General features: G+C 34.3%; 1 long non-coding RNA gene across 3 annotated transcripts; it reads right to left on the minus strand.

Annotated features, from left to right (window-relative positions):
• Positions 1 to 9,777: 9,777 nt before the first annotated feature.
• LOC127869336 (uncharacterized) lies at positions 9,778 to 13,854 on the minus strand. Of its 3 annotated transcripts, XR_008044517.1 has the most exons (5): positions 13,494 to 13,854; positions 12,086 to 12,173; positions 11,529 to 11,662; positions 10,147 to 10,937; positions 9,778 to 10,034 (listed from the first exon to the last, which is right to left on the minus strand). It is a non-coding gene; the product is annotated as an uncharacterized LOC127869336 (long non-coding RNA). The 3 variants fall into 3 exon arrangements; XR_008044515.1 differs by lacking the exons at positions 9,778 to 10,034; positions 13,494 to 13,854 and adding an exon at positions 13,338 to 13,385 and having other exon boundaries at positions 10,427 to 10,937; XR_008044516.1 differs by lacking the exons at positions 9,778 to 10,034; positions 13,494 to 13,854 and adding an exon at positions 12,534 to 12,556 and having other exon boundaries at positions 10,427 to 10,937.
• Between the last annotated feature and the right edge of the window lie 1,469 nt (positions 13,855 to 15,323).

Here is a 15,323-nt window from a genome sequence, read left to right on the forward strand (position 1 = left end):
TTATGACATTCTTTGCTGGATTATAGTGTTCAATAGAAAATTGACTATTCAATTAACCGAAAAACGCCGTATTTCCCATCAGAATATGTGGAGTTTTTACAATGGGATGATATGCAAATGGTTTGGTGTTTTCAATTTCTATTCAATTAACCGAATTATTCGATTATCCGATATTCAATTAAGTGGAATCTACTGTAATATTGTGTCTTTGCAATAGATGAAGACATATGTTCTATTGACGGATACTCTAATTGAGAAACAAATATGCAGCTTAAATTATGGGCATTTGCATGTTTTTTTTTATTTTACTATTACAAAACTATTTGTGTGTTGTTTTCAAACGTTTTACATATTTTTGTGCAAAATACATCAGTGCCATTTTATCGTAAGTTTGTTTTTAACTCGTGAATCACTGTCCATGGTAAAGGTTTGTCATTGCAAAGTTGTTGTTTTTACAATTCTCGTCAATCACTGTCCATGGTAAAGGTTTGTCATTGCAAAGTTGTTGTTTTTACAATTCTCGTCAATCACTGTCCATGGTAAAGGTTTGTCATTGTAAAGTCGTTGGTTTGACAATTCTCTCCATATTATAATACTCAAATAAAGAAATATATTGAAAATAAAATTTGCTTGTTATATGTGTTCAATTAAAAGACCGATTTGAGGTCTAACCGAACCTCACACTTGCCTCACAATTTATCATAAACAATACCTGCGTTTCAAACGATTTGAATTAAATGTACCGTTGCAGACAGAAAATAAAAGCTCTTCGCATGTCGAATATTAACCATTTTAGTAGTGCATTCGGATGTCTATTTTAAAGAGTAGGGGATAAGTTTATAATTTATTGTACAATACAGTTTGTATTTTATATTGCTACATGTACAGTAAGTTATATAAAGCATCTACGGAATTTTCAATTAGTGTTATATGTTATACTTTCTCCCTACATGTCTGTGTTTTGCTGTCATATTTTTTCGATCGAATGCTTGGTTCTAAAACGCCATATCATTGGCCAACACAATGAGAACAACCAACCAGATGACGCGTTATAAAATTAAAATGTTGTACAAGTGTAGATGAAACACCGAGTGAAATATAGCGAGAAAGTCAAATTTAATTGAATATTAAAGTTATTAGCCGAGCAGGAGATCGGTTAGTTGTGTAATCACGTTGCTTTTACTGTCTTTTAACGAATCCAGTTGCATTTTGTCTGCAACTGCATGGGAACATGTGTGTTTTCGATGAAAAAGTTCACGTCCAGTGTTCCACAATCTTTCAGCAGTAGGCATATAGTGCGTTTCATACCTTGTGTATATATAATACTTATACGAGGGTTATTTTTTCTAACTGTGTATTTTTGTCAATATTCGTCGTTGAAAAGTCAAACCATACACAATAGGTGTACATTTAACAATCTGGAACCCCTGGGGTAAGCTCGGGGGTGGGGGGGGGGGGTAGGGTCCCGGGGGGGGGGGCAAATTTATGATACTGCTGCCTGTGAATATTGGCTTCTGTAATTCTATATTGTAGCAGTAATTTGTTTTTGTGTATGTCAGTGATTTGATAAAAGTGTCATAGATATATCTGTGAAATTATCGCAGGTTATGGAGGACATAGGTGTGACTAAAGATATGGTTAACTTTAGACGATGCGTGTTCCATAATGGACTATTTTATTCTCTATTATATGACTCTAACTTTAAGATAGATTTATAGTAGCAGGCAACCAAATTGAGGGATCGACTACATCTGGTCTGATGTCGGATGAAGATTTTATTTTCAAATTAGATATTACGGCAAGTTTTGTTCGTCTGCCAGGTAGTTAAAAATACCGGATAAATCTTGTGAAAGACCAGGCATTTTCATTTCCACAATGCTACAATCTGGATTGTGCACTACAGCTCGGTATCAAAATAAGCCCTTTAATTAAATGAAATTCATTTGTCTAACTATGACGTTGGACCGCAAGGCTTGTTTTATGTTGGTAACGACGGCAGAGTATTAATAACAAATCGGATAATCAATAGATTCTGTCAAGGTGAAGAATTGAAACAACGGGGACCGGCCTTTACATCCATCGATGTCGATTATGTCATGGCGAAATTCTATAAATGGCTTCCATTTGATTGTCTAGTTATGTTTACCAGACCAAAACCGGGTCATTGGCCAAAACAAACAACATTAATAAAGGCAATGAAATGCGGTGTTTTGCTAATGCTGCCAGGAAACGTCAGTAACGAATTCGCTTACGATTCCTACCGTCAGACCGGCACCATGAACGTAAAATATCAAAGTGAGTACGTATCTCTTCAGTGGCGAGTGTCAACTAAAAAATAGAACGTTTACTCATGTGCGATCTGAACATTTTGCAACTGAAAACATACATTCTGACAAAAATGATTAGAAAACAATTTTTAGAACCTCGAGTGGGTGACGGATTGAGCTAGTTGCATATGAAAACTGCGTTTTTGTTCACAGTTAAAAAAATTCCAGAAGATCTTTGGACAGACGATAATCTCTTGCAGTGTATTATGTTCTGTTTAAACACATTGCGACGTTTCCTTAAAAGTCGATATTGTCCACACTATACTATTGCAAATGTAAACCTGTTTGCTAATAAATTACTAGCCCGCGAATGCCAAGTGCTTATTGAAATACTGACACAGATGATTGATTCCAAGCTGTCATGTATCTATGACTTACACACAATATAGGCGAAAGATTGACAATAAATCCCGACACAAATGCTGTGAAATTGACGTCCCGGATGGATAATCGTTTAATAATCATTACGAAGTTGGCAAGACGTTTTTTAGAGAAGGCATGCGGTTGCATATTACGTCAGTCTATAACAGGACATAAACATATTGAAACGCTTCTTAAGAGCACCCAAAGATACCTTAGACGCTGTAAAAGAATTCGATACAGGAATGTATTAAACCTGCTTTTAAACAGAGTACAAAACACTATTGAGTCTATCGAGGCATCGTTCACTATAGCAGATGGATGGCATTTTTCAAAGGATATTATCGATACACAACATAGCTCTTTTTGTTCAGGTACAATAGCAAATTATTTAAAGTACGCTTCAATGTTCGTTTGTACTAATCAATTAAACCGAGCAGAGTCTTTGCTTGCGGACATTGAGAAAATTAAAACTCCGGACATGATTCCAATCTCCTCAAATGAGTGTATCAGAATATGCATAGAAGACGACTTTAGTCCCCAGAACATATTTGAGCAATGCGTATCAAAGATATTATTAAATGTCTACTTTTCCCGACAAGAGGTCAACTGCATACCGATTCATCTTCAACGGGAAATGTACGCTTCGTCGTCGGGTGACGACAAACGGGAATGCAAACAAGCCAGGTCGCCTGATACAAAACATTTAGAAAAGGAATTTGTAATGGTCGCAATTGAGCCATTCCTTTATTATCTCCAGTATCGTTCAGCCACAGAAAGCCATAAACAAAAAGTAGCAATAAGACAGCTGTTACAATACTGTAAACAATGTTTTTGTGTTTCTGAGCGTTTAACATGCTTGGTCACATTTTGGAACTTGAGTATCGAATGCTTGGTGCGTTTAATGTCTACATCATTTCCATACAAGTTCAACCTCGTAACAATGCTGCATATTGGAATCTGTTTCGACTTCTTTGACAATACGTGTACGGAATAGAAGGGCTGGTGCACTTTGCATTGCAAAGAAGCACATTCCTATAAAACATGCATGGACTTTAAACATTAAACATATAATGGGTTCGTCGTTATTAATAATATGATTGGACATTGATAAAAAATAGGGAAGTAATTGGTACAAATGAAGCAATTTCAAAGGAAAGATGCAATCGCGCCGGTTTGTTGAACGTTTACACGATTATTATAATTTAGTATGGTTAAAATTTTAACATTTGTTCATGATTTTTTTTATTTTACAAACTTAACATTGTATGTCGATGATTTAGTACATTGTCTTGATGTAATCTATTTTTTTCTCGGAAAACGTTGTACCTGCATTTTTCCGCTTAATGAGTTTTCTCAATATAGCAGTTTACTTGAGCCTATTGTCTATTTATTCCGTAGAACTGGTTATACGAAGGCACCTTCTTGTGTTTGCCAACAACAAAGGATAATATCAATATGTCTGACGCCCCTTCTGGCTCCGGAAATATTTCAAATTGTTTAACAGTTATTTATATTACCCGTTATAAACAAATATTTTACGCGATTTGAAGCTCTGCTTGCGACTGCTGAGAAACTTATTATAAAAGGTATTGTTCAGGTCAGCTCAAAATCGTACATTAGTATATCAACATAAGATGTAAAAGATTATTCTATGAGCACTTCGGAACTTTGAAATATTTGAAATATGCACCGAAAATGTTATTAAGCGTAACCTAAATATGTGTATGTAAAATGCGTCCCTAATCCATCTTATTTCGTTTCAAATTCTTTATATTTTGTCTTTTTCTTTTTTAAGCTTATATCGCAAATGTGTTCACACGGAATATTGAAGTCTTATAATAAAAGACACATTCAACAATTGCAATCGTCAAACTCCTTGCAGCGATTATGTCCTCTTTCAAATCTGGAAAGATTTGTAGTTTTTAACTTGTTCCCATGACACGACTTATCGAAATATCGAAACACAGCCGAAATACCGGAATACCCCTGAAATGAGATAAGCTGATGTAAACATCTCATATGTGACTCTTCTATGTGTAGAATGCTGGCGCCAATAAAATAATCTCAAGTATTTTGTTTGAGTTTGTTTATCAAACTACGTCGACATTTAATAAACTAGAAATGGCGCGGCAGAGGCCGACGCGTATCCCCACGCCGCATGTTTGACACAGGGGCGCCCCAGGATTGGTAATGGGGCCATGCATAGTTGAGATTGACCGTATTGTCATAAGAGATGTTCAGTATAAATATGAATTAATTTGATGTAGAAATGAAGAAGTTAATGTAAAATAACCTAAAAAATTAGTGAAAATCTATACCCTAATTAGTGTTTTTCCCAGGAGGGCGAAGGGGCATGGCGCATTGCTTTCAAAAAGGGCATTTTAGCGCGCAGTTTAGGCAAAAAGGGCAAAAACGTTCCGTGAATACCTGAATGAGGGAGAAACATGTAATCGCATCAGAGGCAGTTGTTGAAAAAAACATAAAATATAAACAAACACATTTAATGGTACATAGTAATTGATGTATTTAACTTACTTTCATTTATATAAATATATTTACCTTGCTTTGTACATTTAAGTTCCATGCTTTTTAAATACACTGTACAGCACGACAAACATAATAAAGCAATATATGCATATGAATCTGATTATACACAGATCCACTAACATATAAATGAAACCATGTAATTGTTTGTCTTACCCCATTTCTAACGATAATCTTGTCAGATGTTTAATATTGCGAGTAAACTGATCGCTAACGATATGCAAGCACTCGTTTCCGTGAAATACACCCATTGAGTAGATTACAAATAAATATGTTGTTGCTATCACAGACATTTCATTAATTCCTTCTGAAGGTATAATCTCCATCGTTAATTCGATCGTTTACGACGTTATTTGCCATGTTTGCCGAGTCACAATTTAATTTTGTATGTCCGCCATGTTGTCGAAATGTCAAATGTTGTAAGCGACAGGTGCGCATAGCAAAGTAAAATCGTCTACTACGTCCGCCTTATACGCGATTCGCATTTTGTTTAATTAGTATACGTCTCAGTAATTATTTCAATAATTGATTATCTTAATGACGATATCGATAAATAATTAATTTGTTTGTGTTTTAAATGTAATTATGGGTAAAAATATATGTTTTGATATAACTGAATTATGTACCCTTACCGAAAAAACAGGCCTCCTGCAAACTGTTCTTGCTAATTTGCAGCAAAGTTGCAGCAAAGTTTCCGCAAACATGCTTTCTTGCACACTTTTACCATGCAAATGAGCTTTGCGGCAATTTTGCCGCAAACTTGATTTGCATATGGGTTTGCAGCAATTTTGCCGCAAACTAAATTTTCCAATTTGCCGCAAAGTTCTTGTCATGTTCCTGCAAACTTCATTTGCATATGGGAGTTTGCGGTAACTTTGCTGCAAAGGTCTTGCAAAGTTGCTGCAGAGTTGCCGCAAAGTTCTTGCAAAGTTCTCGGAAACTTCATTTGCATACGGGACTTTGCGGTAACTTTGCCGCAAAGTTCTTGCAAAGTTTCCGCAAAGTTCTTGAAAGTTGCCGCAAAGTTCTTGCAAAGTTGTCACATGGTGAATGTTATGTAAATGAAATTGCAAGCATACAAATATATAGCTTTCTTTTGTAAATGTTAGAAATGTCATATGAATGCTTCACCAAACATAAAACTAAAACAGAAAAGTTTTATGTTTGATTGAGTATTGTATAATTTTGATTAAGTTACAAACTATTTTATATTAGGTTTTTGCTTTACACCTTTTAAGCGATAGCAATAACTTTCTTATATATGTAAGTGAAAAAAAATGGCTTAACATTTCGTGGCAGAGTAGTTATTCATAAATAAATCTAAGTATTGGTTACATTACCATGTCATTTGGTCACTGATTAAGCAATTGACTGTTACAACTATGTTGGTTTTGTAAGATAGAGATACCTTTAACAGACTTAATATGTCTTGTATGTGACCTACTGCAAAGTTCGATAATTTGTTTCATCATTTATTTTAAATGTAAATCACCCAACAAAACAGGTATTTGAAACTGTTAAACACTATTATCAAATTAAACTTAACATTATAAGAAAAACAATACAAACATGTTTAATAGTTCAAAGCATTTCCAAAAGGGCCACTTCATAACTCACTGAATTCCTCCTTTAGACTTGTTGACCCACAAAATGTTGATTTCCACATTCTACTTAATTGTTTAAGTATGTTCATCCAAGTAAGTATTTCACGATATTGTTAAAACTTTAACTTTAAAAATTCAAAACATTGCTTTCAAACTACATTTCAAACCAGTAACAGGTCCTGCGTGGATCTATACATGTTTACACATTCAAATTTGGCTCACAATCTGCAAAGAACCAATCAGAAGAGATCCCTTACAGAAAAAGAATGTTTGCTGCAACTTTGCGGCAAACTTTTTTGTTTGCGGGAAGGTTTGCAAGAAAAAAGTGCAGCTATTGTCTTCAATCTGCCATCTGAGTCAGCGTGAATTGTAAAGATTCTTGGCTAAAGAGGAAACTTGTAAATCTGGGATAACGATAGAAAATTGTAGTATTATATGCTACTGCTAGTATATTATTTACTGTTGCGAGTTGAAATATACAGTGGCACGTGTGAGGTCAAGATAGATAAATTTAAGTTTTTCTTGAAGTCAATTTTGTATTAAAAACTTTTCAAGATATCCACTTCAAACTTGGACCCAGGACATCCGTCCACTCCATAGTGACAAGGCTGGTAACCCTGTGACCTGTATTCATAAAGTTATCTACCCTTGTTTTGACTTAGTACATAACTATAATGACCATTTTCAACTTTCAATTCAATTTTCAATTCTCAAACGATATCAAATCTTTTAACTAGAAACTTTATGCACATTATAATTCGATGACCTATATACTTATATTGACCTGAGGCGACAACTCTGTCAATAATTTGTAAGAGTTATTCCCCTTTTTTACTAAAAAGATAGTATTCGTCAAGCACATGAAGTCTAACGTCCAGCATCCTCTGTCAGTGCTTCTGTCGTCTGAAGAATAACTCCAAAATAAGAAAGGGATTCTACTGAATTAATTTTTGTAAATACATTTTCATACCAATGGAAATTAAAAAGATTGCACTTTGAAATAAACATACTTAACCATACAATTAATGTTTTTATATTATTTTCCTATTTAACGTTACGTACTATTCAAAGAATAAGGAGAGCTATCATACTAATCACAAGAGCTTCTACTTTCTTGTCTTAATGCTATTTTGAAATATTATTTAGTCCATTGACATATATTTTATTGTTTGTAATGTTGTGCAGTTGTTTACAATCATGACCTCACATTTAAATCAGGCAAGAGCAGGCAACTCTCTGATGCATTTTGTTGAAAGTATGCCCATTTTTGACTAAGAAAACTACTATTACTATAGTAAGCCAATGTTTAGAGTTTTAACAACAGTAATATTGATAGGATCAAACTCAGTTCATATTCTTATATTGACATGTAGGGCATTAATATTTTGTCATATTATCCGGAGTTTCTGGCAAAGTTCCTGCAACATCAATATTATATCAAAGTTTCTTGCAAAGTTCCTGCAATGTCAATATTTTTAATAAAAGTTTCTTGCAAAGTTCCTGCAACACTAATATTTTGAAAAAGTTTCTTGCTAACTTCTTGCTAACTTCTTGCAAACTTTGCGGCTAGCCGCAAAGTTCTTGCAACTTTGCAGAAACTTCGCGGTTAGCCGCAAAGTCCTGCAAAGTTCTTGCAAACCTTCCCGCAAACAAAAAAGTTTGCCTGAAAGTTGCAGCAAAGTTGCAGCAAACATTCTGTTTCTGTAAGGGTATGAAATGCACAATTAAGAGGATAACATCGAGCTTTTCATCAAAAGTTTCCGAAGTAACAGTCCACGATTTTATCTTGGAGTACACATTACCGACCAATTAGTGGTATAACATATCGATTGATACTGACACGGGGTTATTCACGCATGACTAATTCACAAACGCGCTGCCTCGGGGGCCATAATCGGATACTAGTCGGCTTAGAAATTTGGTCAAGGGACAATTATGATGTTATCAATAAGGGCAGAAAACAGCGGGTGCTCATGAAAGGGCAGGGCGGCGGCATTTGAAAAGGGCAGCGTGGCGCTAAATGGCTTTGAAAGGAGCAGCGTGGCGCTACAAAAAAGGGACATGGCGATTCGCCACGCTAAAACGGCCTGGAAAAAACACTACCTAATTTCTCCTCCTCACCCTGCTCTCCTTACAAATCTAATAATGAATCAACTTTACTGTAGTCAATTATGTACACGTGATCCTCATTGGAAAGACTCATGAGATGGCTGAAAAGCTCTCTTATAGCCAATCTTCTTGCTTCTGTTTTTGAAAAGTTAAGTTTTGAGGTTAAATGGTTGACTTAATAGTAGCGTCTCAGAAATTTTCTATCACAATCTTGTACACAACAATGAATATGTTGAATTTCATGTCTGTCTTTGATGTGCCTGTTCAAAGTCCATCTTGCTTTAAATTGTTTCTCACATTTTTCCCACTTGAACATTTTGACAGATTTTCAGTAATGAGTCTAAAATTTGTATTGCACAAATTGAAAGTTTCAGCCCTTCTATAGATTCTTGAGGCTCTATTCCATGAGTTTCTCATGCTTTTTATGCTTGACTGCATTCTATCTCTTCTCTCATATACAGGTGTCCCTTTGCGCCAATTTTTTATAATTCCTTGTATATACATTAGATGGATGAGCTAAACCATTTCACAGATGAGTTAACACAAACAATTGAATACTTAATACATCTCTGCGCCACTACTGTGTACTCTATGCGCCACTTTGACTTATTTAATTTTTTTATATCATTTGGCAGGTTATTTACTTACCTCCCTTTAAAGCTTATTACTTCACTTGGATTTGTTTTTTTGACCTTTGACCTTGATGGATGACCTTGACCTTAACGTTTAACCATCAAAATATGCAGCTCCATGAGATACACATGCATGCCAAATATCAAGTTGCTATCATCAATATTGCAAAAGTTATGGCCAATGCACCATACCAGAGAACACCTTTTAGAGCGAAAGTCAGTGGGTAAAATATCACTTGAATAATTGTTAATGGGGAAAAGTACCTTGAGTATATGATCTTTTCTGGAGCTCAGATAACTGTTCAATATTCAAGGGACCTTTTCCAGTTTTGGTAAATTTACTAAATTAAAAAAAATAAGTTTAAGATTCGCAAACATTTGTTGTAGTTATGATATTTGTGAGGAAACAGTAATACTGAACATTTACCATGCTCTAAAATATCCATTATATGCAACTTTTGACGATTTAAAAACTTGAAAATTTTAAAGCGTTGCAACTATCTGCTGCAACACTCGACGATTGAATAATTTGTAGAGTTCACTTGTTGTCGTAATATTTTGTGACACGATGAGGATTGCTTATATAAAGTGTAAAATACATCACTCATTGTATCAACATGGACGGACAAGTGGTCTTAGTGTGAGGCTTTTACTTCAGGGGTCAGTGGTTTGAGCCCTGTAGGAGTTACTTTTTATCTTTCTTTAATTGTATTCTTTTTTTACTGGAGCTTTTTAGATCCAGTGTTTACATGTATCAATATAAAAGCGTTTAATGAAAAACTTGAATATCTGCCAAAATTTAGGAAAAGTTCCCTTTAAAATAAATATTAAATCAAGCACTTGGTAATACCTAACACATAACTTTTTTTATTGGTCCTCAGAACATTGACATTTTTTTCTTTCACAAACCTATAACCTTGAAGTAAATATTAGACAAATTATGCATACACAATTATAAAACATGCAAACATCAGCTGTTGTAACTATTGTGTCTAGACGACCAGGAATACCAATCCTTCCAAATCAGCTATGACACAACTTTACGCCATTTGGCTGAGTAGTGTAGCTCTGCCTATTCAGAGAAGACTCGAGCCATCTATCACTTTATAACATTTATAACTATAAATTTTTAACACATTTTATGAAACAGTTTGATCAGCTGCTGCCTCTTATCACATGCTGCTCGATGTACTGGTGTGTTGTTCATAACTTCCGGTTCCATCTCATTTCCAACCAATTCCTCTATCAGTGGAACGTTTGAATCCAGACACAGGTTATGCAGGGGCATGTACACAGTTGATATTTCACAGCACTTATTGGACTTGAAAGGCCAACATCCACCAGTGGCATGCAGATATCTAAACAAATATCAAATGTATTTCTTTAACATAGACATTTGTCTAAGTGACTAAATTGTCCTGATACCATTGACATTAATTTAATTTCAATATAAATTATATATAATATATAGCCTACAAAACACTTTATTTGTGCCTGTATTCACTATTAATGCATAATATCATTTAAATGCACTAGTAAACAATATTTCATACATAGAGTCTGATGATAAGCAAAATGAATTTTTAAGATTTAAAATAAAATGAATAAATCATCAGTTTATTTAAACGGACATTTTTTTATCTTTTTTATTAATGATTTTTTCATTTTTTTTATGAAACATCATATTTACACATGCAAACAACCCTCAGTTATTATAAAAGTTATTTTACATATAAATTCTAAAATTTGATTATTAAAGTTGTACGTTATCAAGCTTTAGACGTTACGTTTGATTTAAGACACTGTGAGAAAGAGATTGGCACTAATACTTCATTTAAATACTGTGTGGTAAGTTGATCTCGCACTAATAAGACTTATATTTCACAACCTATATAATATGTTACCAATCTCGTGATTTCAACACTCCAAATGCCCTTTCTACTACCCACCCTCTACATAGATGGTCATTGTAGGCCTGTTCCGCAGCATGGGAGGGATGAGGTTAAGGGGTCATCAGGTTAGTCCTTAACGGATACCCACTATCTCCCAGCAGATGACCCTCATCATTGGTGCTCAGATATTGCTGTAAATTGAAATATTTTATTGGGCAGTTGCTTTGTCTTTGATAAAACAGCAGTCCACAGTTAATATTGTTAGATTAAGGTAGGAAAGCATCTCAATAATTTTCACAAAACTAGCTTAAGTATTATCAAATCACTATATTTTAGTTACCTTACCTAGATGAAATAATGTAACTTAAGACAATATTTAAAGATAATACTGATAGCTGCATTGGCTAACACATAAAAGAACAAAAGCTTGATCACACAGTGCTAATAGTGCTTATTGTGGTAGTTAATGATTTTTGCGCATGTACGTAACTAATGATTATTAGATGTCAAAGATGATAAGCATTACGCTTATTTCAACCTTTTATGGTATTTATCTGCTTTAATACCAAATTTAATGATAAGGTAATGAATCATAACACTGTATTTACATTTACCTCATGCTGGCATCAGCAACAGCCTGCATATTAATGGCATGGAATCCTCAGTAAACATCTCCCTTGGCAATATGCAATATGCCAAAATCTATAAAAAAAATAGCTCATCATTTCATGTTCACATTACCAACACAAAAGGGAGGAATGCAGAAAAGGAGTAAATAAATAAAAAAGCCCCATCAATATGCACGAAATAAATTTTTGGGATGGGGGTGCATATTTATAGCACTGCAGAATTGAATTTGACAAATAAATAAATTGTAATCAAATGGAAACAATATAGAAATAAATAAGGTAATTGTTCTGCAATTATTAAAGACATAAGGTACAATCTACTTTACTCACGCTCGATTGGTTATTCACAGCTTGGGTACTACTTACATGTACCCCTGGTATCATTAAGCATACTTGCATGTACCTCGGGTAAGGTGAAGATACTTAAACGTACCCGGTCCTTATTAGACTGTACCCGAGTTGTATTATTGCCCAAAATTCGATGTGGTACAGTGCACTACAGATAAATGTAAAGCCATATTGTTTATCTAAATTAAACAAACCTTTTGAAAAAACTGCATCAATATGCTTTTTGAGTATAAATTTCGATGATATAAAGACTATTTGAGAAAAAAAATGACATTAATGTGAACATAATTAAAAAAATTAAGCCTACAACAACCCATTTAGCATTAAATTGCCGGCTATATTAAAGAAAATTAAGTTAATAATTAACTGTAACAGGGTTAGCTCTACATGTAAGTATACTTAAAGAGTACCCGGGGTACAGGTAAGTAGTATCCGAGCTGACAATGACCGATCGAACAACATTGTAATCAAATGAGAACAATATAGAAACAATTAAGCTGATTTTTCTACAATTATTAAATACATAAGGTACCATTACTCAGCATCTACATAACTAACCAATACAATAACTTGTTTAAAAATAGCAAACACAAACAACATCATGATGTCATATTCATTTTCATGATCACGATGTTATAATCAACAATTTCGAGGTTAAGTATTGTTCAATCATAACATTTGGAAGTAGAACAACTACAAGTTCAACATTAGCGGGTGGGGTAAATCAGTCTGCACTTAAAGTCATCGATAAGTACACGTCGACACAAAATAGAATGAGTTTAACATAAAGTCATTTGTAAAGAAACACAACAATAAATGCTTAAACTAATAACGGTAATCATCGAATGCTTTTATTAAGAAAAGATACAACAATAACTTATTTATCAACCATTTTGCAAAATCCGAGTTGTCAAATGCTAAGTAAACAAAGGGCAACTACTCTCAAGTTTTTGGGTTAAATACTACTTATTTGCTATTTGAAAATAAATACAATTTTATAATTATACTTGTTTAAATCAATGATTTCTTCGCCTTATTTACATACCTAAGCGACGGAATGAAAGGGATGAGCTCGCCGGCAAGTTGGTGCTATGTCTTCCCCGATCAAAACCAACAATCGCTCTATTCCGCCCTTACTTAGACGATATATCGAAGCAATGTTCTCATCTCTAAGGTTTTCGAGAACAATCTCTCCCTTAAAAGCCTTGGCATTGGTAATTGTTCGTCTCCTGCCATCTTGGATGACAAAAACGACCGCCATTACGTTAATTTACGGGTGCCCTTACCCAGTCGTATATTTATGTATGAAATTTATGTAATTTTAATTTACGATTTGCTTGATGAAACGCGATTTCATTGAAACATCGTAATTTATGTAAATCGTAATTTACAACTAGTCGTAAATCGTTGATGAAACGGCTCCCAGGGGCATAAAAATAAGTGAAAATCTCTGACCCGGCCCCACCCAAACCCCCATAACTTTTGACCCAGGGGTCAGATCAAAATTCCGAATAGTGCAGGGTCGCACATATGCTCATAGCTACCATGTGTGTAAGTTTCAAGGTTCTAGTGCTTATAGTGTAGGAGGAGATAGTGGCCAGGACGGACAGACAGACAGACGGACGGCGGAGATAACCACAATATCCCCACGCTTTTCAAAAAGCTTGGGGATAAAAAGGTGCTTGTAATAAATATTGAACCTAATTATTGGTGTTTAATATCACTTAATCGTATTTTTATAGGCTCTCAATAAATAACTGCGATTTCCGACTTTTCTAATATAATGATCTGAATTTTCAATACAGCCAACCTACTTCAGTGTTATAAATTTTCAAGTTCATGCATTGAAGATATTATTATTGAACACTGATATATGATCGGTATTATTCATTCAAGCTTAAAACACACACCAAGTTCACAGCGTTCCTCTACTAGTTAAATTCAACTGTACATACGTTTCCTCTGTTTCAACAAATGCTTCAATTGTGTAATTATGTTTTTGTTTGTTTTGAAATTGATTGCACGTGTGCAACTGTTTATTTGCTGTTGTTAATACAATGACGTTCAAGTTTTTATTTTATTTTGTGTGTTTGTTAACTGATTCAAAGTGCGCTTTTTTACTTAATCGTGTAAATTCGATAGTTATTTATAGTAAAAATGCTTAAAGAGCTTTTGGAGTTAACAATAGACAGACAACTGAATATGAATAAACCTACAATTTTTACATTTGATCTTAGCTGAGTAACCAAACTCAATGTCGTCTTTAGATCAATTTATCTGGCACTTGAATCTTCATTTGTACGTTATGTTCTTGTTACATTGTATAGTTTTGATATTTTAAAATTGTATGTTTGTGTTTAATTTGTTGAACTGCTAGCATTCAAACATGCAGAATTTTAAACATTGAAATGTTGTATTCGGCCTACTAAGATATCTGCTTACATGTAACAACATACATGTTAACGCATATTGATTATTTTACAGCAAATAAAACCTCGTTAAAACCATAAACTCATCTCATTAAAATGTAGAGGTCTCAATTACAGTAAAAAAAACGTAGAGATGTCTTTGATGTAAACAAAAAAGAGGGTCATGATGGCCCTGTATCGCTCCACTGTTTTTATGCGAAAAAAGCGTGCAATGCGCATGGGTTGAAATGTACTCAAGCATGTGACTTTCTATTTCTATCCCTCGTCCCACTGGGCGCTTAAAGCTTGAAAGATGAGCATTTTTATATATGGAAAACGTTACTACGGTGTTAACTAAACAGACTAAAAATCCCGGGAATTGTCGCACAGGTCCTTTGCTTATAACGAAGGTACATTTATCTCTCCAAAAGATATTGTCGTTCTTTCTATTTCACATATTTTAGATG

Source organism: Dreissena polymorpha, chromosome 2, assembly GCF_020536995.1.
Source record: "Dreissena polymorpha isolate Duluth1 chromosome 2, UMN_Dpol_1.0, whole genome shotgun sequence".
Lineage (NCBI taxonomy): Eukaryota > Metazoa > Mollusca > Bivalvia > Myida > Dreissenidae > Dreissena > Dreissena polymorpha.